Raw genomic sequence first — 24770 nt, 5'->3', positions numbered from 1 at the left:
TTATTATTGCAGACTATTTAGTAATGGCTTTAAAATAGATTCTATTTGTAATGTGCAGCAAATAGGATTTTAATAATCAAGGAATTTTTACTTTTATGCCATGTTAATCATTAAATTGAGCCAGGAAATAACAGAGTTGAATCAGATGAAAATATTAAATCTTTTAGCAGGAGGCTGGATAAAACAGTTTGATCATTTGAGGTTTACCTATGAATTAACTCATTGTGAAAAGATAATAAATGATTTCATTACTCACCATCTGTTAGAAATTCAATTAAATGCCATTTAGTTTCCGTCACCACAAACCTCCTGCCATCCCTCCAGTCTCAGTATTATCCCTACTGCATGTTGACCCTGCTGGGGGGTAAACCTCAGCCATCTAGAGAAGGGACATAGCGTGAATCCTATGTTAGATCCATGACATAGCTACACGCTAAATTCCATCCACCACGTGTCATTCACTCCCCTCATCAGTGATATAAAGCAGTGGATCCCCTGAATCCCCAGGCACACTTGGTCCTCCACCCTCAGCATTCCTCTGACACTTGGGAGCTCTCTCTCTACTTAACTTGCAGTGCTGTCATGATACACCTACCTGGCTACTTCTTCACAAACTGACGAGTACTTTAAGGTCCAGGACAATATCTAGTTTACTGTGATGTAATGGGACAAAAAATATTATTTAAAGCCAAAGCTGACTGTATCAACTTCTACCCAATAGGAAAAATGCCATAGTTCTATTCTCTTTCGCAGAGACTTTTGTAGAAAAGACTAAAATTGCAAGACCTCTTCCAATTCTTTTGTGCTGTTTCATGGTGGAAAGTAGAGCACACATCCCATTGTTTAGCAGAATGCCTTAGGTGTATCTCCACCTATTCAAAAGTATACCCAAAGCAGGGCTTCCCTGGTGGCGCAGTGGTTGAGTCCGCCTGCCGATGCAGGGGACACGGGTTCGTGCCCTGGTCCGGGAGGATCCCACATGCCGCAGAGCGGCTGGGCCCGTGAGCCATGGCCGCTGAGCCTGCGCGTCCGGAGCCTGTGCTCCACAACGGGAGAGGCCATAACAGTGAGAGGGCCGTGTACCGCAAAAAAAAAAAAAAAAAAAAAAAAGTATACCCAAAGCAGAGGAACAGGAAATAAATTGCCCCGCATAACACAGTAAGGAGAATTGAGTTTCCCTGGGTTGCTTAAGGATGAAGGCGGGGGGGGAGTCCACTAAACTGAAAACTAGAGATTCTGGAGAATGGCTCTCAAACTATCTGTGGTGAAGGACAGGGTTTTTGGGTTTTCTTTTTAGTTTTTTGTTGTTGGAGTGAGCTGTTCTTGTGGGGGGGGGGGTAGTTAGTTTTGATCATCACTGATTAATTGTTGTAAATGCTTACTCTCAATTTCAGGATTTACCTCATGGTGAATTGATAAGAATCCACCACTTTGAGTAGCATTTGTCTAGAGGGTGGGGAGGTTGAAGGACTCTCAAGAACAATAATGTCTAATATTCAATTTTAAGTTGTCATTGCTGATATATATGTACCCTTTATGTCACCAAATTTTTAAATGCTTTGCATGAATGGATTTTGTTTTGGTTGCAGTTGGGGATAGGGATTTTGGAAAACAAGGAAGGGAGAAAATTTTATGTCTTGGTCAACGTAGAGCAGACAAGAGAAAGGAATAGATGGTGACACATAAAAGTTTGATGAGATCAAAAACTAAAGCCAGAATCACCTTAAGGATATAATCTCTATAGATAGCCAACTAACCAAAAAGCCCACCAAAAGTTTTATAGATTAAGCAAAGTCAAGTTTATAGCTTATTTCAATAAAGGAGGTCATTACCTTGATGGAGTCTTAGAAGCATCTTGACAGAGAGAGTACAGAGGAAAGATAAGAGTCTGGTTTAAGATGGGTCCTTCAGTGTGAAAGGAAATTGAGCAGGGTTTGTGGTATAATAGTTTAGAACTGGCAGATGCAGTGAGAACAAGGTTATAAAGGAAGTCTTGAAGAGTAAACAGTCCTTTGATAAACCCAGTTGAATAACCTATTGTTCTGAGAAGGAGGCTGTTTACCTTGATGAAGGCTACTTGAGTCGTCTACCACTGAAATAAATGGATTTCAGAACGTCCATGAGACAGACATCTTCCTGGATAAGAATTTCCTGGAAAAATAAAGTCAGGTTAATGCACAGTGGTGAGTAGTAAAAGTCATGCTAAGGTTGACAGTAAGCTACAGTTTTCAGTTCTGAGTAACCAGTAAATGCAAACCCTGTAGAAGATACTAGATTTCTCAGAGGTTTTAGGACAGGAAATTGGTCTCATGTGACATGTTTGTCACCCCTGTCTTCCAGCAATGACAGGCATGTAGTAGGGACTTGACAAATACTTACGAAAACAGAAATAAGTAAATAACTGAGTGCATGAATGAGCACACCACCCTGTCAGTGTTGAATTCAAAGCCTGAAAGCTCCAGTTTTTTAATGTCCTCTATCATAATGACTTCTTGTTTCAACATCATCTATTTCCTTAAGAAGAAAAAGAAAAAGCAACCATGCTAAACTTCAAACATGAGCACATGAGCATGTCTGATGAATGACCCTGTAGAGCACTGGAATCTTACACAGCTCATCTTGAACCGACTGGAAATCTGGTCTCCCAGCATCAGCCCTGTGAAACCTGAAAGTGACCATTTATAAAGAAGTGGTGACTCTGCCATGGGATGCAATGAGAGCCCTGAACTCAGAATCCTGCCTGATATATTTCATGTGATTCCTCCTTTTTTTTTTTTTGCGGTACGCGGGCCTCTCACTGTTGTGGCCTCTCCCGTTTAGGAGCACAGGCTCCGGACGCGCAGGCTCAGCGGCCATGGCTCACGGGCCCAGCCGCTCCGCGGCATGTGGGATCCTCCCGGACCGGGGCACAAACCCGCATCCCCTGCATCGGCAGGCGGACTCTCAACCACTGCGCCACCAGGGAAGCCCGATTCCTCCTTTTAATTGCCCTTTTAATTTCCACTTGGAGAGACTCATTGAACTTGTAGCTGACTGATGGAACTTTCCTTTGCCAGGTAAGCAATAAATTCAGCTTTGTTTCCAATCTTAATTTGGTGGTCATTTTTTCTCAGTGCTTAACAATTCTAATAGAATCAGAACCCCCAGATATAACAAAGAGGTAAACTATTAATAAAATCCCAACCCCACCGTCAATGAGGTTCCAAAAATAAAAGTATTGTTTTCTCCAAAACTACAATCCAAAACTTTGTATACAATTAAAACTTTATAATAGTGTAATTTTAAAATGCAGTCTTTACAGACTGAGGCATATACATTGTGGCTGTCTGGTCATGTATTTCAAACAAATATTAAAACATTCTGTGGACAATGACATGACCTATTTGAAACCAGAACTGCCCCCCAGAAAATCTAAGACACTAGGTCTTGAATCCAAAACATCTCTGCCCACACTCCTTTGATTGTGTACGTTGTTTTACAAGACTGTTTGAAATTTCTTTAGACGTGTGTTTGGAACCAACAACATTTGTTTTTTAAACAAACTTCTCTAGGAAAAACAGTGTATTCATTTATGTACACTCATTTATATATTAATGAATTTGGTCAAATAAAGGCATATGATTTGGGCACTTACTAGACATCAGGGGAAGGTCTGAGTCTGAGTCAGCTACCTCAAAGGTCTGGTTAAGACAGACAGAAAGTGCTCTAAGCCAGTAAGCCCTGGGAGAGTAATGATCAAAAGAAGACGGGAATATCCCAGTCTGTACATTCAAGGAACATTCTCCAAAACTGAAGGAGGTCTGGATCTCCCTCTGTTTGTGAGTTGGGACCTGCCTATAATATTTTTAGGATGTCTTGGTCATTGAAATACTATTATCTCTGAGCAGAAGGGGAGAGATACCTCAGCTATATATACTTTCAGAATATTTTCATTTTGGTTGTCTCTCCAGCTGAGCTTGGGTTTCCCACCTGATAGCCTGCATTTAAAATGTTCTGTTGGAGTATTCAGTTCATTTATTTTTAATTAAAATGTTATTAAGATTATAAAACTGGTATTAAGATTAAAAGCAGACAGGGCAAATTATGTATGTGATGTGGTAACATGAAATATTCACTCACCCAGCTAATCTGGATAACTTCAGAGTGAAGAGCAAAAAATCACTGTGGCTTCCAACTTTGTTCTTTTCAGTTTCCCAGCAGATGTCCCTGGGTGCCCTCTCTGTTGCGATTCATGAGTCTGTTCTCCTAGACTGCTTCTAATGGAGCCTTGCAAATAAGTGATATCTCACCAGCCCATCAATGTGGAAAAATGGGGGAAAGGGAGTATCAACTACCTGTTATCACCCCAGAGAAGAAAAACCAGTTTCATGATCAACAGAGCCCATGGAACGAACGTAACATGGGCACCTTGAAATGACGGAAGAGCTTCAGTGCACATTAAGCTGTCTCCAACCACTGGTTCCAGGACCCACAGGAAAGGTGACTATACGCAGATGGGAAAAGCACTACAGTTGATCTGGCTTGGACATGACTCCTACCCTGTGGGTAGACACTAGAAATAGGCCTACAGAGAACCCATGGCTTAACAGGAAAAGAAATTATAGCTAACAAGCACTTTAAAATTCATGATCTATCTTACCTTTCAACAAGCCATTGTGGTTTACAGCAAAAGTTAACAAAAACAACCTATATAAAAAAATAAATTAAATTAATTAAAAAAAAGACACCGTTGACACTCTAAGTAAAATCAGGCCTCTCCATCAAAAGAGAGCTGCTCTATCCTGTGGTATTTCTGACAAAAGATTTCAGCTGGGTAATGTACTAAAGTCACTCATCAAATAAAGATAATGTATTAAGGAAAAAAGTTAACAAAACAGAAATGAACTTCTCAAGGCCATTCTAGAGATGTAGGTGGTTGAGCGAGAATTGGAACTAGCCTCTAAATCCTACGGGAGTTCTAGGTGATATATATGTACGTATGTTTGTATGTATGTATGCACACGTGCGTGTGTGTATGTGTGTGAGAGAGAGAGAGAGAGAGAGAGAAAACTGATCAGGAGGCTTCTATATAGGATGTACAAACCCTTCACCTTCTTACTCTTGTTTCTGGGATGTGCAACTGTATTAGTTGATCTCAGCTATGCATTTTTAGAAATTGAGCACTTTACCCACCTCGGAATGCTGGATTGGCTAATCTGACCATTAATAAGGTTATGTCAGATTACTTTTAGAGGCTTCTTAAAATCAAAGTTAATGTTTTGTATGAGTATTTCTATTTAAGAGAATAAATCCAGAATAAAAAATATTTTTTTTTCCCCCTAAACATTACTCAGGTAAAAAGCAGGCAGTCTGGGCTTCCCTGGTGGCGCAGTGGTTGAGAGTCCGCCTGCTGATGCAGGGGACACGGGTTTGTGCCGTGGTCCAGGAAGATCCCACATGTCGCCGAGCGGCTGGGCCCGTGAGCCATGGCTGCTGAGCCTGCGCGTCTGGAGCCTGTGCTCCGCAACAAGAGAGGCCACAACAGTGAGAGGCCCACGTACCGCAAAAAAATTTTAAAAAGCAGGCAGTCTGAAAAATGTCAAATATTTCAAAAATAAAGTTGATATAAATGCAAGAATCTACAATGGTTTATGAAAACAAGGAAGCAACTGGAAAATTTTCATTAACATAATCCTTTTCAAAGAAGAAAAAGGAAAAAATAACAGTACATTTACTGCTGAGTTTCTTAGCTAGAGAAGAAATCCTAAACGGTATCAATCATTTGCTTCAGATCATAATCTACTTTAGCTTAGGAAATAGACATCTTTTCCTAAGTCCTGGGTCCAGGATCCAAATGCAGGCTGTGGGGCCTGTGTCCACTTAGGTCCAGTAGGGTCCCCACTGGAGTGGCCAGTATGTCACTGGAGAATGGTCTCATTTGTAGCCTCCAAATCCAGTTCTCTGGCCCTCCCAGAGTTTCTGTGAGCTCCCTAGTGTTCTTGAATTCATTCCTTTTCTGTTTAAACTGCCTAGACTGACCTTTATTTTTGGAACACCCTCACACAGAGGCACACATGAAGGACATCCTCCACACGATGGCCAGAGTGAGATTTCTATGCAAACATCAATACATTACACTCCCTTAATCAAAACCCTCTAATGGACTTCGCACTGCCACCACACTATAGCCCAGACCCCTCACCAGGAATGTGGGCCCACACCTTGACCACGGAGACCTCTGCTACAGCCTATATTCCCATAAGATCTGCCCTACCCATCTCCTTCCCCTCTCCCTGTCAATCACTCCACTCCAGCCACACTGGCCTCTTTCTGTCCCTCAGACATACCAGCTCCTTCCCATCTCAGGGCCTTCACGCTTGCTATTCCTTCTGCTTCCAGAACCTCTCATTGCTGCTACCCTCACACTACTGAGATCTCAATAAAATAATCAATGTCTTATTTCCTTTACCACTCCAGGCCCTCTCTATTACATTCTTTTTTTATCTTCTACTTACTTAGTTCTAACACGTCCAGAAAATTATTTTATTGATTTCCTTAACTGCATTTTGTCTATTTCCTCCTATGTGAATGTAAACAGTCTGAAGGTAGGAACTCTGCCTCATCCCAGTATTCAGAACTCTGCCAAGAATATTGTAGATATTCAATAAATATTTTTTACTACATGACAGACTTCAAAATATCTTTGAATATTTTTATGAAGTTTTAATTTTAAAACAGATATTGCTTATTTCTAAAAGAAAGCAATCCATTCTTATTCGAAATAACTTGGAAGATACAAAAGATTACAGAGGGGGCCTCCCGGGGGCTCCCTGGTGGCGCAGTGGTTGAGAGTCCGCCTGCCAATGCAGGGGACGGGGATTCGTGCCCCGGTCCGGGAAGATCCCACATTCCGCAGAGCGACTGGGCTCGTGAGCCATGGCCGCTGAGCCTGCGCGTCCGGAGCCTGTGCTCCGCGATGGGAGAGGCCACAGCAGTGAGAGGCCCATGTACCGCAAAAAAAAAAAAAAAGATTACAGAGGAGAAAACAAAAATCACCTTTATTTCCACACCGAGGGAAAAGCACTAATAACAATTTGATCTATTTCCTTTATGCATTTTTTTCCTATAGAACATAGAGCCATTTTACATAATTGAAATTATTTTCCATACTGTATCAGTTTCCTAGGGCTGCTGTTACAAATTGCCACAAACTGGAGGGCTTAATGTAACAGAGATAAGCAACTTACAGACTGGGAGAAAATATTTGCAAACCATATATCTGATAAGGGGTTAATATCCAAAATATATAAAGAATTCCTACAACTCAGCAAAAACCACAAAGAATCCAATTTAAAAAATGGGCAGAAGATCTGAATAGACAATTCTCCAAAGACATAAAATGGCCAATGAAAAAAATGCTCAGCAACACTATTCATTAGGGGAAGGCGAATCAAAATCTCAGTGAGGTATATTACCTTAAAGCTAGTAAAATCTGCTACCAAAATGACAAGACATAAAACTGTTGGGCTAAAGATGTGGAAAAATTGGAACTCTTGTACACTGTCAGTGGGAATGTAAAAAGTGCAGCCTCTACGGAAAACTGTATGGAGGTTTCTCAAAAAGTTAAAAATACAACTAACATATGATCCAGCAATCCCACATCTGGGTATATATCCAAAAATATTGAAATATAGATCTTGAAGATGTATTTGCACTTTTATATTCACTGCATCATTATTAACAATAGCCAAGAAGTAGAAATAACTTAAATGCCCATCTATGGATGAATAGAATAGATTAAAAAAATTTGGTGTATACTTAAAATAGAATAATATCCAGCCATAAGAAAAAGAAGGCTATCCGTCCCTTTTTTTTCTAAATAAGAATTTTTTAATTCAATAACTTTACTATACTTTATTTTATTTTTTACTGTATCTTCTTTCTTTCTGTATTTTTTCCTTCTTTCCCTCCTTCCTTCCTTCCTCCCTCCGTCCTTTCTTTCCTTCTTTGCTTCTTTCTTTCTTCCTTCCTTCCTTCCTTCCTTCCCTCCTTTCCTTCTTTCTTTCCTCATACTTCTACTAATTCTCTCTACTTTTTCTCCCTTTTATTCTGAGCCGTGTGGATGAAAGGCTCTTGGTGCTCCAGCCAGGAGTCAGGGCTCTGCCTCTGAGGTAGGAGAGCCAACTTCAGGACACTGGTCAACAAGAGACCTCCCAGCTCCACATAATATCAAACGGCGAAAATCTCCCAGAGATCTCCATCTCAACACCAGCACCCAGCTTCACTCAACGACCAGCAAGCCACAGTGCTGGACAACATATGCCAAACAACTAGCAGAACAGGAACACAACCCCACCCATTACCAGAGAGGCTGCCTAAAATCATAATAAGGCCACAGACACCCCAAAACACACCACCAGACGTGGACCTGCCCACTAGAGAGACAAGATCCAGCCTCATCCACCAGAACACAGGCACTAGTCCCCTCCACCAGGAAGCCTACACAACCCACTGAACCAGCCTTAGCCACTGGAGACAGACATCAAAACAGCGGGAACTACGAACCTGCAGTCTGCGAAAAGGAGACCCCAAACACAGTAAGATAAGCAAAATGAGAAGACAGAAAAACACACAGCAGATAAAGGAGCAAGATAAAAACGCACCAGACCTAACAAATGAAGAGGAAATAGGCAGTCTACCTGAAAAAGGATTCAGATTAATGATAGTAACGATGATCCGAAATCTTGGAAACAGAATGGACAAAACGCAAGAAACAGTTAACAAGGACCTAGAAGAACTAAAGATGAAACAAACAATGATGAACAACACAATAAATGAAATTAAAAGTACTCTAGATGGGATCAATAGCAGAATAACTGAGGCAGAAGAACGGATAAGTGACCTGGAAGATAAAATGGTGGAAATAACTACTGCAGAGCAGAATAAAGAAAAAAGAATGAAAAGAACTGAGGACAGTCTCAGAGACCTCTGGGACAACATTAAACGCACCAACATTCGAATTATAGGGGTTCCAGAAGAAGAAGAGAAAAAGAAAGGGACTGAGAAAATATTTGAAGAGATTATAGTTGAAAACTTCCCTAATATGGGAAAGGAAATAGTTAATCAAGTCCAGGAAGCACAGAGAGTCCCATACAGGATAAATACAAGGAGAAATACGCCAAGACATATATTAATCAAACTGTCAAAAATTAAATACAAAGAAAGCATATTAAAAGCATCAAGGGAAAAACAAATAACACATAAGGGAATCCTCATAAGGTTAACAGCTGATCTCTCAGCAGAAACCCTACAAGCCAGAAGGGAGTGGCAGGACATACTGAAAGTGATGAAGGAGAAAAACCTGTAGCCAAGACTACTCTACCCAGCAAGGATCTCATTCAGATTTGATGGAGAAATTAAAACCTTTACAGACAAGCAAAAGCTGAGAGAGTTCAGCACCACCAAACCAGCTTTACAACAAATGCTAAAGGAACCTCTCTAGACAAGAAACACAAGAGAAGGAAAAGACCTATAATAACGAACCCAAAACAATTTAGAAAATGGGAATAGGAACATACATATCGATAATTACCTTAAATGTAAATGGACTAAATGCTCCCACCAAAAGACACAGATTGGCTGAATGGATACAAAAACAAGACCCTTACATATGCTGTCTACAAGAGACCCACTTCAGACCTAGAGACACATACAGACTGAAAGTAAGGGGATGGAAAAAGATATTCCATGCAAATGGAAACCAAAAGAAAGCTGGAGTAGCAATTCTCATATCAGACAAAATAGACTTTAAAATAAAGACTATTACAGGAGACAAAGAAGGACACTACATAATGATCGAGGGATCGATCCAAGAAGATATAACAATTGTAAATATGCACCCAACATAGGAGCACCTCAATACATAAGGCAAATACTAACAGCCATAAAAGGGGAAATCGACAGTAACACATTCATAGTAGGGGACTTTAACACCCCACTTTCACCCATGGACAGATCATCGAAAATGAAAATAAATAAGGAAACACAAGCTTTAAATGATACATTAAACAAGATGGACTTAATTGATATTTATAGGACACTCCATCCAAAAACAACAGAATACACATTTTTCTCAAGTGCTCATGGAACATTCTCCAGGATAGATCATATCTTGGGTCACAAATCAAGCCTTGGTAAATTTAAGAAAATTGAAATAGTATCAAGTATCTTTTCCGACCACAATGCTATGAGACTAGATATCAATTACAGGAAAAGATCTGTAAAAAATACAAACACATGGAGGCTAAACAATACACTACTTAATAATGAAGTGATCACTGAAGAAATCAAAGAGGAAATAAAAAAATACCTAGAAACAAATGACAGTGGAGACACAACGACCCAAAACCTATGGGATGCAGCAAAAGCAGTTCTAAGGGGGAAGTTTATAGCAATACAAGCCCACCTGAAGAAGCAGGAAACATCTCGAATAAACAACCTAACCTTGCACCTCAAGCAATTAGAGAAAGAAGAACAAAAAAACCCCAAAGCTAGCAGAAGGAAAGAAATCATAAAAATCAGATCAGAAATAAATGAAAAAGAAATGAAGGAAACAATAGCAAAGATCAATAAAACTAAAAGCTGGTTCTTTGAGAAGATAAACAAAATAGATAAACCACTAGCCAGACTCATCAAGAAAAAAAGGGAGAAGACCCAAATCAATAGAATTAGAAATGAAAAAGGAGAAGTAACAACTGACACTGCAGAAATACAAAAGATCATGAGAGATTACTACAAGCAGCTCTATGCCAATAAAATGGACAATCTGGAAGAAATGGACAAATTCTTAGAAATGCACAACCTGCCAAGACTGAACCAGGAGAAATAGAAAATATGAGCAGACCAATCACAAGCACTGAAATTGAAATTGTGATTAAAAATCTTCCAACAAGCAAAAGCCCAGGACCAGATGGCTTCACAGGCAAATTCTATCAAACATTTAGAGAAGAGCTAACACCTATCCTTCTCAAACTCCTCCAAAATACATAGAGGGAGGAACACTCCCAAATTCCTTCTACGAGGCCACCATCACCTTGATACCAAAACCAGACAAGGATGTCACAAAGAAAGAAAACTACAGGCCAATATCACTGATGAACATAGATGCAAAATCCTCAACAAAATACTAGCAAACAGAATCCAACAGCACATTAAACGGATCATACACCATGATCAAGTGGGGTTAATTCCAGGAATGCAAGGATTCTTCAGTTTACGCAAATCTATCAATGTGATACACCATGTTAACAAATTGAAGGAGAAAAACCATATGATCATCTCAATAGATGCAGAGAAAGCTTTTGACAAAATTCAACACCCATTTATGATAAAAACCCTGCAGAAAGTAGGCATAGAGGGAACTTTCCTCAACATGATAAAGGCCACATATGACAAACCCACAGCCAACATCGTCCTCAATGGTGAAAAACTGAAAGCATTTCCACTAAGATCAGGAACAAGACAAGGTTGCCCACTCTCACCACTCTTATTCAACATAGTTTTGGAAGTTTTAGCCACAGCAACCAGAGAAGAAAAGGAAATAAAAGGAATCTAAATCGGAAAAGAAGAAGTAAAGCTGTCACTGTTTGCAGATGACATGATCCTATACATAGAGAATCCTAAAGATGCTACCAGAAAACTACTAGAGCTAATCAATGAATTTGGTAAAGTGGCAGGATACAAAATTAATGCACAGAAATCTCTGGCATTCCTATACACTAAGGATGAAAAATCTGAAAGTGAAATCAAGAAAACACTCCCATTTACCATTGCAACAAAAAGAATAAAATCTCTAGGCATAAACCTACTTAAAGAGACAAAAGACCTGTATGCAGAAAATTATAAGACACTGATGAAAGAAATTAAAGATGATACAAATAGATGGAGAGATATACCATGTTCTTGGATTGGAAGAATCAACATTGTGAAAATGACTCTACTACCCAAAGCAATCTATCTATTCAATGCAATATCTATCAAACTACCACTGGCATTTTTTACAGAACTAGAACAAAAAATTTCGCAATTTGTATGGAAACACAAAAGACCCCGAATAGCCAAAGCAATCTTGAGAACGAAAAACGGAGCTGGAGGAATCAGGCTCCCTGACTTCAGACTATACTACAAAGCTACAGTAATCAAGACAGTATGGTACTGGCACAAAAACAGAAAGATAGATCAATGGAACAGGATAGAAAGCCCAGAGATAAACCCACGCACATATGGACACCTTATCTTTGATAAAGGTGGCAGGAATGTACAGTGGAGAAAGGACAGCCTCTTCAATAAGTGGTGCTGGGAAAACTGGACAGGTACATGTAAAAGTATGAGATTAGATCATTCCCTAACACCATACACAAAAGTAAGCTCAAAATGGATTAAAGACCTAAATGTAAGGCCAGAAACTATCAAACTCTTAGAGGAAAACATAGGCAGAACACTATGACATAAATCACAGCAAGATCCTTTGTGACCAACCTCCTAGAGTAATGGAAATAAAAACAAAACTAAACAAATGGGACCTAATGAAACTTCAAAGCTTTTGCACAGCAAACGAAACCATAAACAAGACCAAAAGACAACCCTCAGAATGGGAGAAAAGATTTGCAAATGAAGCAACCGACAAAGGATTAATCTCCAAAATTTTCAAGCAGCTCATGCAGCTCAATAACAAAAAAACAAACAACCCAATCCAAAAATGGGCAGAAGACCTAAATAGACATTTCTCCAAAGAAGATATACAGACTGCCAACAAACACATGAAAGAATTCTCAACATCATTAATCATTAGATAAATGCAAATCAAAACTACAATGAGGTATCATCTCACATCTGTCAGAATGGCCATCATCAAAAAATCTAGAAACAATAAATGCTGGAGAGAGTGTGGAGAAAAGGGCACACTCTTGCACTGCTGGGGGGAATGTGAATTGGTTCAGCCACTATGGAGAACAGTATGGGGGTTCCTTAAAAAACTACAAATAGAACTACCATATGACCCAGCAATCCCACCACTGGGCATATACCCTGAGAAAAACATAATTCAGAAAGACTCATGTACCAAAATGTTCATTGCAGCTCTATTATAATAGCCCGGAGATGGAAACAACCTGAGTGTCCATCATCGGATGAATGGATAAAGAAGATGTGGCACATACATACAATGGAATATTACTCAGCGGTAAAAAGAAACGAAATTGAGCTGTTTGTAATGAGGTGGCTAGACCTAGAGTCTGTCATACAGAGTGAAGTAAGTCAGAAAGAAAAAGACAAATACCATATTCCTACACATATATATGGAATTTAAGAAAAAAAATGTAATGAAGAACCTAGGGGTAAGGCAGGAATAAAGACGCAGACCTACTAGAGAACGGACTAGAGGTTATGGGGAGGGGGAAGGTTGAGCTGTGACAGGGCAAGAGAGAGTCATGGACATATACACACTAACAAACGTAAAGGTAGATAGCTAGTGGGAAGCAGCCGCATGGCACAGGGATATTGGCTCGGTGCTTTGTGACAGCCTGGAGGGGTGGGATAGGGAGGGTGGGAGGGAGGGAGACGCAAGAGGGAAGACATATGAGAACATATGTTTATGTATGACTGATTCACTTTGTTATAAAGCAGAAACTAACACACCACTGTAAAGCAATTATACCCCAATAAAGATGTTAAATAAATAAATAAATAAAATTAAAAAAACACAAAAGAAAAAGAAGGAAATCCTGTTCTCTGCTAAAACATGAATTTTGAGGACATTATGTTAAGTATAATAAAAGCCAGTAACAGAAGGACAAATACTGCCTTGTTTCCACAAATATGAGGTATTTAAAGTATTTAAATTCATAGAAAAAGTAGAATGATAGCTTCTGGGGACTCGAAGGAGGGGAAAATGGGAAGTTGCTATTCAATATGTACAGTCTCAGTCATGCAAGATGAAAAAGTTCTACAGACCTGAATACAACATTACACACTTAAAAATTTGAGAAACAAAAGAAAAAATTTATTAAGAGGGTAGATCTTCTGTGTTCTTACAATTTTTTCCAAAACATTTTTGAAAAAAGAGATTTATTCATTCAAAATTCAAGAGGCCACAAGTCCAAAATCAAGATGTCAGCAGAGCCTCGCTCTCTCTGAAAGCTCTAGGGAAGCGGAAGCTAGAGCCTCCTTGCCTCCTCCTAACTTCTGGCAGTTTCTGACAATCTCTGCCTCTGTTGTCCCATGGCCTTCTCCTCTGTGTGTCTATGTCTCTGTGTGTTCACAAGGCCTTCTATAAAAATACCAGTCATTGGATTCAGGGCCCACCCTCATCTAGTATGACCTCATCTTATTACATCTGCAAAGACCCTATTTCTAAATAGGGTCTAGAGATCTCAGTCCCTGCCAGGACTCACCCTAACTTCTTTCAGGCTTTACTCTGAGACCCAAGCTCAAAGCTATACTTAAGCTATACTTAAGCTCTGAAATGACTCCAGCCATTCTGTCCTCCTGTCCCTGCTCCTCTGGGTGAGGCAGTTCTATTCTGCCTCCAAAGACAGGCAGTTCTTTGCCACCAGATTACTCTATGCTAAGCCTGCAGATTTCTCCTGCATCACTACCAGAGATTTCTCTGATGTTAGCCCAGGGAAGGTGACCTCTAGTCCCTAAACCATTTCTTTTCATTAGTGTAATTAATTTGAGACACATTCACCAGAGATTCTACAGCTAGTTCCACCCTTCAAAGAGGTTCAACTTTCTCACATGTTGCTGTAGGACAGCACTTGGATTTAGTTTCTTATGGGGCCTCCTATGTGGATCTCCTCTACCTAGCTTATCAAAGGTGGGCTTACATTACCTTCTGAAAGCTTACAGACTGTTGAACATGGCCTTGAATTTCTGGGATTCCACCTCATTAGAAGAACAGAAAGACCAAGAACGCTCTAGGCTAAGGAGTGCTTAGGCAACACCCTCAGCTGATTTCTGCTCTTCCAATCAGTCTTCTCCCAGGAAAGTATCATTCAAACAATATCAAAATACATTTGAAAACACGGAAATATTAAAATACATTTTTCAGAGACATTAAAGATTTCTGATTAGAATTGTGCTTGGGAAAGCTAGTTCTTGTAGCATGTACAGGGAATAAAGGATGGGAGAGAGACTAGACAAGAGACTGGTCATAGGTCATTTTGAGACTAGACGAAATTTGGGGAGCTAGGGGAGGACCAGAGACAAGGAAGCAGTCATGAGACCTCTGTTCAGTATAAGCTATGGGCTACTATGACTTGGCCAACCTTCCCATATGTCAAGGAAATGTGTCCTTGAGCTGCTTTGGACATGTATAGACCATCAGAAGAACATCTATCTGAAAGAGACTGAGTGGAGTGCCAGCAGGGGGGAGATGACAACACAGAGCTTTGATACCGATGCCTAAGCAAAGCAACATGCAAAGTAAGAAATCTCTAGGTGGCTTGTGACAGCAGTTCTACCATCAGATCCAACAAGCTTTTAAAATCCTACGTGTCCCCATGGAATGAAGACAGACCGGGGAAGGCAGGCTACTTTGCTTAACAAATATCAATATTTGAGAAAATAGAAAAATATTCATGTTCTAAATAAAACTCTTAGACAAGATACCAGGGTGCTTGTAATAAAAATCTTACAATATTACAATTGTATAAAAGGTCCAATAATTGTCAGAGATATCATAAAAGTGGTGAGGAATTAATTTACTGACAAGAGTTTTAAAAAGAGTTGCACTTGGACCCTACCATTTCTAGTATTGAAAATTGCACATTTAAATGCCATTAAAAAAATTATTTGGGGGCTTTGACTTTCAAATTCTAAAGAGAAGGAAGTGTGGAACAAATATCTCTGTACTTCCTCGGGCACAACAAATATGACATAATCCCTTTTATCATTCTTGTTTTCCTGTGGAAAAATTCAAAACCAGAAATATGATTCAATTTAATAAACTTTAACCTTATTTCATGTGATACTGTGCTGTTTGTCATTAAGACAATTCTGATTAAAGGTTTACTGACTCAGTACATACTCTCTATTATATATTACTGTTTTAAAAGAGCAAAGCCAACTCGTTAGTTAGAAACCAGCAAAGCATGGAAGTGCTTTGTTCAACTGACAATATGAGAGAGAACCAGTGGAAATTTACTGCTAGAAAGCATTATCACCAGAAGATATTCACTGAGCTGACAATTTCTGACATTTCCCATGTTCCTTCTGAAAATATTTGTGTTCAAATCAGATCTTTCAACATCACCAAATAACATCTGATTGATTTCCCGTATGATTTTACAAACTCTGGAAACTGAAGTACAAGAAAGATGGGCCAGGTGTCTCTGAATCCACACACCAGACCCAAAGCCACACCAACATCACCCATTCCCCCACCACCAGCACCAACAGGGCTGAACCTGAACAGTAATATAACCTTGTGTAACCCATATTTCTGCAACCGCCCCCCCAAAGAAAACCCACAGAAGGGAACAATCGAGGCATGTTAACAAAAATAATAACAATACTAACAAAAAATAACCTTGTCTCTGACTGGAGGGGAATGGCTGGATCCTTCTTTCCCTGGCAGGGAAACTCAAACTCCCCAGACCGCATGTTCTCTGCAGAGCCCTCACCTTCACTTCCTGCAGGGGTCTTGCTGTCTGCTGTCCAGTGACCTGAGTGATGCAGTCTCCAGGGACCTTCTGCTCCTGCTACATCTACCCCAGATGCACCCTCAAAACTTATTACTGGGGCTGCTGGGGCTCAGCCTTGCCTTCATTCCTACCACATGTCTTCTTATCACAACTTCCGCTGCCCTCACTGAGTGGGTATAATTCCCTTTTACGCTCCCGCAGAGAGTGCCCTATTTCAGAGGATGGGTTTGCCTTTTTCTGCCCACAGGACTTTGCCAAGCACCACTACCCAGGATTTACACAGCGTTTATTCTGCTGACGTGGGATACCGCCTAATATCGCCTCAGAACAGGGGACCCACCTGACAGCAACTGCAGGCCTGATAGAGCAATGGAATGACCTTTAGAAAGAGCTGCTGAGGCACCGCCTTGAAGATGATGCTCTGTGAGACTGGTGAGCACCCTCCAGGATGCAGTGTACACCTTCAGATAACAACCACCAGGTGGTGTGGTGTGTTCTGAGTCAGATACACAGGTCCAGGTGTAAGCAGCTGTTTTGCCCCTTTTTTGTTTGTTCATCTCTGTTTTCCTCAGACCTTATCATAAAGATGAGATCACTAGGCAATGTTTAATCTAACTCCTGATTTGTGCTTTACTGAATGTATACAATGCCTTGCCTGACCTGTTGATTCCTTTCCTAGATTAGAAGGAATAAGAATGAAGAATTAGGTAGTTAAAGAAGACTGACTCTCTACCCCCAGCTTCCCCCTTAGCAAATCTGCAGGCAGACTGTGAGGGCAAGACAGCATCCGAAAGAAGGTCAGGAGAAGTCAGCGGGTCTGCACACAATGGAAAAATGACAAAGAGTCTGACCTCCTACCTTAATGATTAACTGAGATTGTTTCCCCTCTTTCCCTTTAAAAATTGTCATGACTGAGCAGAATCTTTGGAGTTGGTCTCCAGACAAGAGTCCACCTTCTCCCCAGATTGCTGGCTTTTCTGAAAAAAGCACCTTTCCTTTCTACTGACACTTGCCCCTCAATTATTATTTCTTGAGCAGTGAACAGCCGAACTTGAGTTTGGTAACACAGGAAGCAAGGAGTGGAAGTAGTAGAGGCCCATCTTACCATCATTCCCAGTGACCCTCCTGGGAAATTAGTGCTCCCCAATTCTACATCTCTAGGCTCTGGATATCAATAGGTCCCGGATCTCAGAAGGGGAATGCTTCTACCAGAGACATGAAGTCCTACTGAACTTTAAGCTACAGCTGCCACCCAGTTTCTTTGAGTCCTTTGTGCCAAGAGACCAGTAGGCAAGGAAGAGTGTCACTGAATTGGCAAGATTAATGATCCTTATCATAAGGAGGAGGCAGGACCTTTTATACAGTTGAGGTAAGGAAGAGTATGGTTGACACACAGGTGACGCACTGGGCATCTCTTAGTGCTCTCCTATCCAGCTTTGATAGAGAATGGAGAAGTACTGTAGCTGTGGCTTGAGAAAGGTATGGTGACCAGGGGCTCAGACCCCTCGGGGATGATTCTGGGTCACCATGCCAGGTAAGACGTATAAAGCAGCAGAGGTGTTCATCAAGACTGAGGGGGATCTACAGTGGGTAGCAGAGAAAGGAGATGAATATCAGTAGTAACATCTGGACAGCTACGGTGGCAAGGGCCTGAGCTGGACTCACTAAGCTTCCCTGGTTAAATTTCATAAGGAAACGAGATCAATCAGAATTTTAGAGGAGTTGTTCCCAGAGGAGGGGATCTTACTGTAGGAAACAAGTTGATCCTAGGGTAAGACCATGGTGAGTGGTGTGGTGTATCACCTAGCTCTCTTCTTCACAAATAAGGCACTAGCTTCTGAGAATGTGTGCTAATGACAGATCTAGGAATTGCCCTCAGCCAAATGGAGCTGCCTCTCCTCGGGGTCAGTGGCATCCAATGACTGGTCCATGGGAGGTTTCAGAGGACTGGCTCCCTCACTTGGACATGACACAGCTCTGAAAGGCCATCCTGGTAGCAGAGCTCCATGGGGGATTCCCTGCAGCCTCAGTCACATCTTCCCATTTCAACATTTCCCTCTGCCCAGCGTATTTTCCTCACTCCTTTACAGGTGCCGCTCAGCACTCCTCCACAAATCTTCTGTACACAGACCACAGAAGCTGTTTCCAGGGGAACTCAACCTAAGACATTCTCATGAGCCTTGGTCTCTGCATTTGTAAAACTCCTACATTATAGGATTTCTATGAGGATTAAATGAAAAACGACATGTAAAGCATTAAGCATAATACCTCATTCATGCAAGATTCAATAAGCACTCATTCTTGTGTGGTCCTGTTACAGATTAATTCCTGGTTTGCTTGTCAATAGTGACATCTCTAGCACCAGCATCTAGAAAGTCTGTCCTTTAGCATCTCCTAAGACTAGTGCTATATGAGGGCCTTTTCTATTTCCCTGGACCTCTCTCCCGTTGTAGTTTATCTTCAAACCTGAGTCTCCTAGTTTCAACTTAAAGTCTCTGAAAGGTTTTGCGGTGTCTGTGACCTTTGTCCTTGGGAATGCAAGAAAAAAATCCCTAAGACCATGAAAGAAATGAAGGAAAACTATCAGACCCAGATCGGAAAGAAAAGTGGTTTTCAAATTATTTCTAACTTGATTGTAGTGCATGTTTGAAGACTGTAAAATGAGAATTTGGGGATCTGTTATTGACCTCAAGGAAATGAATTAAGCATTCAGAATTATGCCTAATAATTACAATGCCCAGAATTAAGCATTCAGTTCCTAACCTGGAAGCCATGAGTTATCTTTGGAAGGATAACAAGTAGGGAGTTTCTCTATTTTCTTCTTAGCGTGCCTCAGAGCTCTAGCTAAATAACCCATTCTGCTAAGAATGGATAGGCAGCTGACCACTCTCCTCTCTGGTCAGCCTTCTATCTGGGTGGAGGGAAGGTGGATGGGGAAAGGCATGTTGACTGTCTAACATAAAATTCTCACATCTTTCTGTTAAAATAAAATTCTTCCCATCACCTTGTCCAAATTTCTGCATTATTTATCCACCAATCTAATCTCCTTACTGCCTCCAGAGGGTACTATATTCCCTCCAGCCTTTGATCACACCATGTCCTCCATTCTCAAAGCTGACATTCTTTGACCACTGCAAACCTTACCACACCTCCCTCTCCTGGGATCCCATGGCAACTAGAAGCTGTACATCAAGCCTGAAAATATATTCCTTTTATAGTTCTCTCTTGTTTTAGATATATTTGTTTGGTCTCTAATGAAACTAAGAACTCCTTCAAGGGAGAGATTCACATTCTAAATGAACTTGAAGGTGATAGTCTGGGGGATGGTAAGCATCCTTCAGTGGCCATCTCCCAGTGGATATTGATATCCATTGTCCCATTGACTACGAAATCAAATACGTCTGTTTATGTGGGCAAAGTAAAGGCCTAGATCTATACCATTCCCAATAAGAAAGAGTCAGAACTCCTTGGAGAAATAGCTGATTCTAAAGCTTGGAGAAGGGAAGAACAAAGTAAGTCTGGAAATCGTTCTGTGTCAGAAAATGCAAATGTGCTCAAAAAATAATGGGGACATATCAGAATGGAGACATAGGATCCAGTGTGAGGGGCTCCCTGTGGTCAAGTCTGACAACTGAGCATCAAATTGAACATTGGTTGAATAAATTATAAATCATCGAGTAAGATAAAAATCCATGAGTCTATATTGATAAATAAATTATCTTTGCCTCTTCCTAGGTCACAAAGGTATTTTCATATGTTTTCTTCTAGAAGCTTTATAGTTTTAGAGGTTATATGTAGATCTGCAGTTCATCTGAAATTCATTTTTGTGTAGAACATAAAGTAGAGATCAAGGTTCATTTTTTTCATATGTTTATCCAGTTGTTCCAGTACACTCATTGAAAAAAAAATCTCTTCATTAAACTAATTTGTTCCTTGGTAAAAAAGAAAAAAGAAAAGAAAAGAAAAAAATCTGTTTATCATATATATATGTGAGTCTATTTCTGGACTCTATTCTGTTCCATTTTTTTTTCTTGTTCTCTCATGCTAATTCTGCCCTGTCTTGAATGTGGTGGGCTTTATAGAAAGTTCTGAAATCTAATAAGGTAAGTTTTCAAGATTGTTAGGTTTCCTCCTTTCAGAGATATTTTGTCTCAATTTCCAGCCACCTCAGCATCCCAAACTTTGCCTTCTAATTTCTCAGGTCAATATGACTGTGACGTTCTCTAAGGACTCATGAGAACAGGAAGAGGTGCTTTCAGGAGAAGAGCCTTATGTATGTGGATTTCACCCAATGTAGTAGTTTCCTTCTTTCAAGGGTTAAATCGACTCCAGTTCTTACTAGCTTTTGGAGATATGTATCTGTAGAGAGTCTATAAGAGTTGTCAGCAGAAGAATTAGCTTAATATAAACTATTTGGCCATTACTGGGAGACCTAACTTTCCACTGGTTTTCAACACTGAATTTCAGGTTTGTGCTGAAAGCTCCCATCAGCCCTACCTGGAGACTCTTACCAGATGGGTGAGCTAGGAAGTACGCTCCATTGTCCTGGCAGCTTTTCATTTCCTCCATGCCTCTGACCATGTCTCCCCACCCTCAAGCACCCAATCTCACCATGGCACTGCTGTGCTCCTAGATGGCCATCTAGCCCCTTTCTGTGAGGGCATAGTTCCAAGCCTCCTTCAGGACATATGGGGACAGAAGTGAAACCAGGGAGGAAGCACTTGTAAACACCTAGAGGAAAGATGGAAGAGCCCTGGGGGGAGGGAAAGAAGAGCAGGAAACTCAGCCATATCTGAAGGTGAATGGGGCGTGGAGAGGAGGTACTGGAGCCAGGGATGCTAGGATTTAGAACAAAGTCTTATCTTTCGTGGGAGCCATTTGTCAATGTCTGTTGGTATTAAAGAGTTTTATTACTCTATTGACACTGTCTCTTTGTCCTCCCTGGGACCACTAATCCCTTAATTATTCCCAGGGGAACCAAAACTGTAATTACACTTCCAGTTACTCTTGATTCCCTGGCCAGCCTGGATATCACAGTTCTGTCAACCCTCCCTTCCCTACCATGGCTTCTTTTGTCTCTTTCCATTTCAAAGGCAGTCATTCTTATTTCTGAACCACCCCTATTATTAATCTTTTTCAATTTCTATAAAAAGCAAAACTACATGTTTTCTAGTAAAAAGAAAACTCATCCTCTTTCGGAAATTGTCCTCGTCTTTGAAAATCATGTAGCCATTTCAGTGGGAAGGGCACGAAGGAAAAAAAAAATCATTATAATCATCTTCAACTCTTTGACCGCAGTTGAGTAAAACGTGAAGAGCCTCAGGTTATGTGACTTAAGGCCAATAGTTTCATTTATCAGACAAAGATAAGGTAAGTCCTAAACAAATGCAGTGGCATCCTTGTTTTCTGACCTGTCATTGAATGGTTATCAGTTGTCACTTTGGCTTGCAGACCGACATTAAAAAGGATGAAAATATTGCTTCCTTAGTACAGATTCCTATTGACACTGCTTTTGTTCAGGCTATGAGGCGCTGACAAATTAGCCCAGAACAACAGAGGAGGAAAGACTGTCTCGATTTCTGCTTGTTATCATCTTTAATATTACCAGAGCAGTTATCCTTCCATATGTTCCCAACTCTTCACTTCTTATTAAGGAATGGGGTCTGCATAAATTACTGGATGGCAAACTAGACTGTGAATTCTGTGGGCGGGGAGCTTGTTTTAAACGCCCACAGCACTCAGCATACTTCTGGGCACATAGAAAGTACTCAGTACTTCTTGTTCGATCACATAGCTCACAAGTTGGTCAATGTTAATATTCTATACTCAGTCTATACTCAGTCTCTGTTGCCCTGAGTGTTAAAAATCCACACTAATTTTGCACTGGTTCTACATCGAGAGCAAAGTCTTTTTTTCATGGCTTTTGTGAATACAGTAGGAAAATCTTTAATAATGCTGGTTAAGGGGTTTTATCTTGAGCTTCTTCTGCACTTAGTAACAAAATTGGAGGAGACAAGGCCTTTTAGCACACTCAGATCCATATAATATACTTCACATTACAATGGCAGGTTCTATTTTAGCACATTTCATACTGAGAAATAGTGTTGATAAGTATGATACTGCTTGGAGTGGTGATTAATGCCTTAAATATGTTTGACCAGCCAGAAATCACTAATTTCAAATTCCTCTTTCCTCTCTGTACTCTGTAGACTAAAATAGGGCAAATTACTTGGGGGGAGAATCTCTCAGCCCTAATCTCTTTGCTTGTATCAATAATAGGGAAATTATAACATCTGTCCAGCCTACTGCTCAGATATGTTGTGAGGGTCAAATGGGATAATGCATGAGAAAATAATTTGTGAACTGCAAAGCTTTGCACAAATGCAAGTTATTATAATTTGCATTGTACATAGGTCAAAGCCTTCCTGGGCAAAGATCCATTCTAAACTTCTCAAACATTTTAAACTATTTCTAAGTCTGCAGCATGTAAGGTCGACTATTTCTTTCTGTGCCACAGGTCAATGATGATAGTGCCTAGTCACTTATTTCATCTGACGGGCCCCTAAATAAAAATAATTAAAAGCTAATCTGCATACCACATCTTCTTCATTGCCATACAGAGCCTTACAAGCTAGTAACAGATCAATTAATCAATGTTTCCCTCAATTATGGTCTGTCAGCAGATCAATCTACCAAACCAATCAAGAATATTATGGGCTTACTGTTGTGCAGGAATGAATTTTGCAGCTGCGGAGCCATTTCTCTTGAAAGCCAAGGGTGAGAAATGATTGTTATACCTCATCTTTTCTGCAAGCATAAGAGGTTTCCAGCTGACGAAAAGGTTATGTTGACAAATTCACAGTAAGACACTTGGAATCCATGGGTAAACTTTGTGAAGGATGTGGCCCTAGCACAGAGAACTGGAGACGTTCTGAGAAAGACCTCATCTGTTTCTTCTGGCACATCAGGGAAATGAACCCCACCAGTGTATTCCTTTGTGGGTAAGAAAGAGCACAAGGCCCTGTTTCTGAACCTACATAAAGGAATTGATAATATTGTCGCTACTCTTGGAAAAGGCATGAGGTTCCAAGGTGACTATCTTTGCATGTTTGTATATTCATTGTGATGTATGGAACAATAAGACAGTTTTCACTAAGCATGGAAACCATTTTAACTTAAATGCAAACTTTTAAGTAAGGAAGAATTTTAATATTTTGTTCCTCTAACAAATATCCCTAGACACATTTCACTTACTACGGAATCCCACCTCATTTGGTTTTATTTTTTCTTTTATTTTCTCCTTCTCAAAGAGAATATGGTAAGGAGACAAACACAGGGATCTGACTGCTTAGACAGACTTGGCCTTCTCTGTACTCAACTAGGCACATGGGTCTCTTGAAGTTTTGTTTCCCCTTCTGGAATATGAAAAGCTTAGCACACGATGAACTTCTTCTTAGGAAAGTTATCCCAAATAAGTTTTCATTTCTAAGGTAGCAAGTGGTAGATTCTGGGTAACTGGCAGGGGTTTATGTGACCCTAGAAGCACTTAAATCATGAGTCCTCTATCTGCTTCTCTCTTTCCTTGGTCATTCTATCCCCTTCCTCTAGATAATTTAATCTGTGTTGTAATTTACAGCCAGAAAAAATTTAGATTGTGTTTCTGTCAGTGACTTTTCAACCCTTTCAAAAAATTATCAATCCCTGGGTCCCACCCCTAGATATTTAGTTGGTTTGAGGTAGGGCCTGGGAAGCAATACTACTTAGAATCTCCTTGAGTAGTTTTAATGTGTGGCCAGGGTTGAGAACCACAGTCTAGAATGTAATTTGTAACGGATCTTGGAAAAACTAACTTTGCTTGGGAAATGCTATAGTTTATGGGAATTAATGTTTATATTATAAACTGTTGCCTGGTCACATGTTGTAAAATAAATGTACTTAAGTTTCTAAAATGCTGCAGGCACGGGCCTTGTATTAATGCATTCCTATGTATCCTGTTAACCCTGTGGAATTTTGGAGAAGTGCAGCGTATGAAAGAAGAAAATTAATCCACTTTGGGAGGTTTAGAAGGAACTACAGAAGCTCCCACGG

At 40.3% G+C, this 24770-nt stretch overlaps 1 long non-coding RNA gene across 2 annotated transcripts in view; it reads right to left on the bottom strand.

Moving 5' to 3' along the window:
- The window catches only part of LOC137202131 (uncharacterized), an 85562-nt gene that overhangs the window by 40615 nt on the left and 20177 nt on the right, over positions 1–24770 (bottom strand). The window contains exons 1-3 of one of the 2 annotated variants that reach the window (XR_010932462.1): positions 4640–4696; positions 2063–2151; positions 257–379 (exon numbers count right to left, since the gene is read on the bottom strand). This is a non-coding gene — a long non-coding RNA (uncharacterized lncRNA). Of the gene's footprint in view, positions 1–256; positions 380–2062; positions 2152–4639; positions 4697–24770 lie in introns of those variants that run through there. The other variant, XR_010932463.1, reaches the window with a different exon arrangement.

This window comes from Pseudorca crassidens, chromosome 11 (genome assembly GCF_039906515.1).
Source record: "Pseudorca crassidens isolate mPseCra1 chromosome 11, mPseCra1.hap1, whole genome shotgun sequence".
Taxonomy (NCBI): domain Eukaryota; kingdom Metazoa; phylum Chordata; class Mammalia; order Artiodactyla; family Delphinidae; genus Pseudorca; species Pseudorca crassidens.
This window is presented reverse-complemented; position numbering and strand designations above follow the sequence as displayed.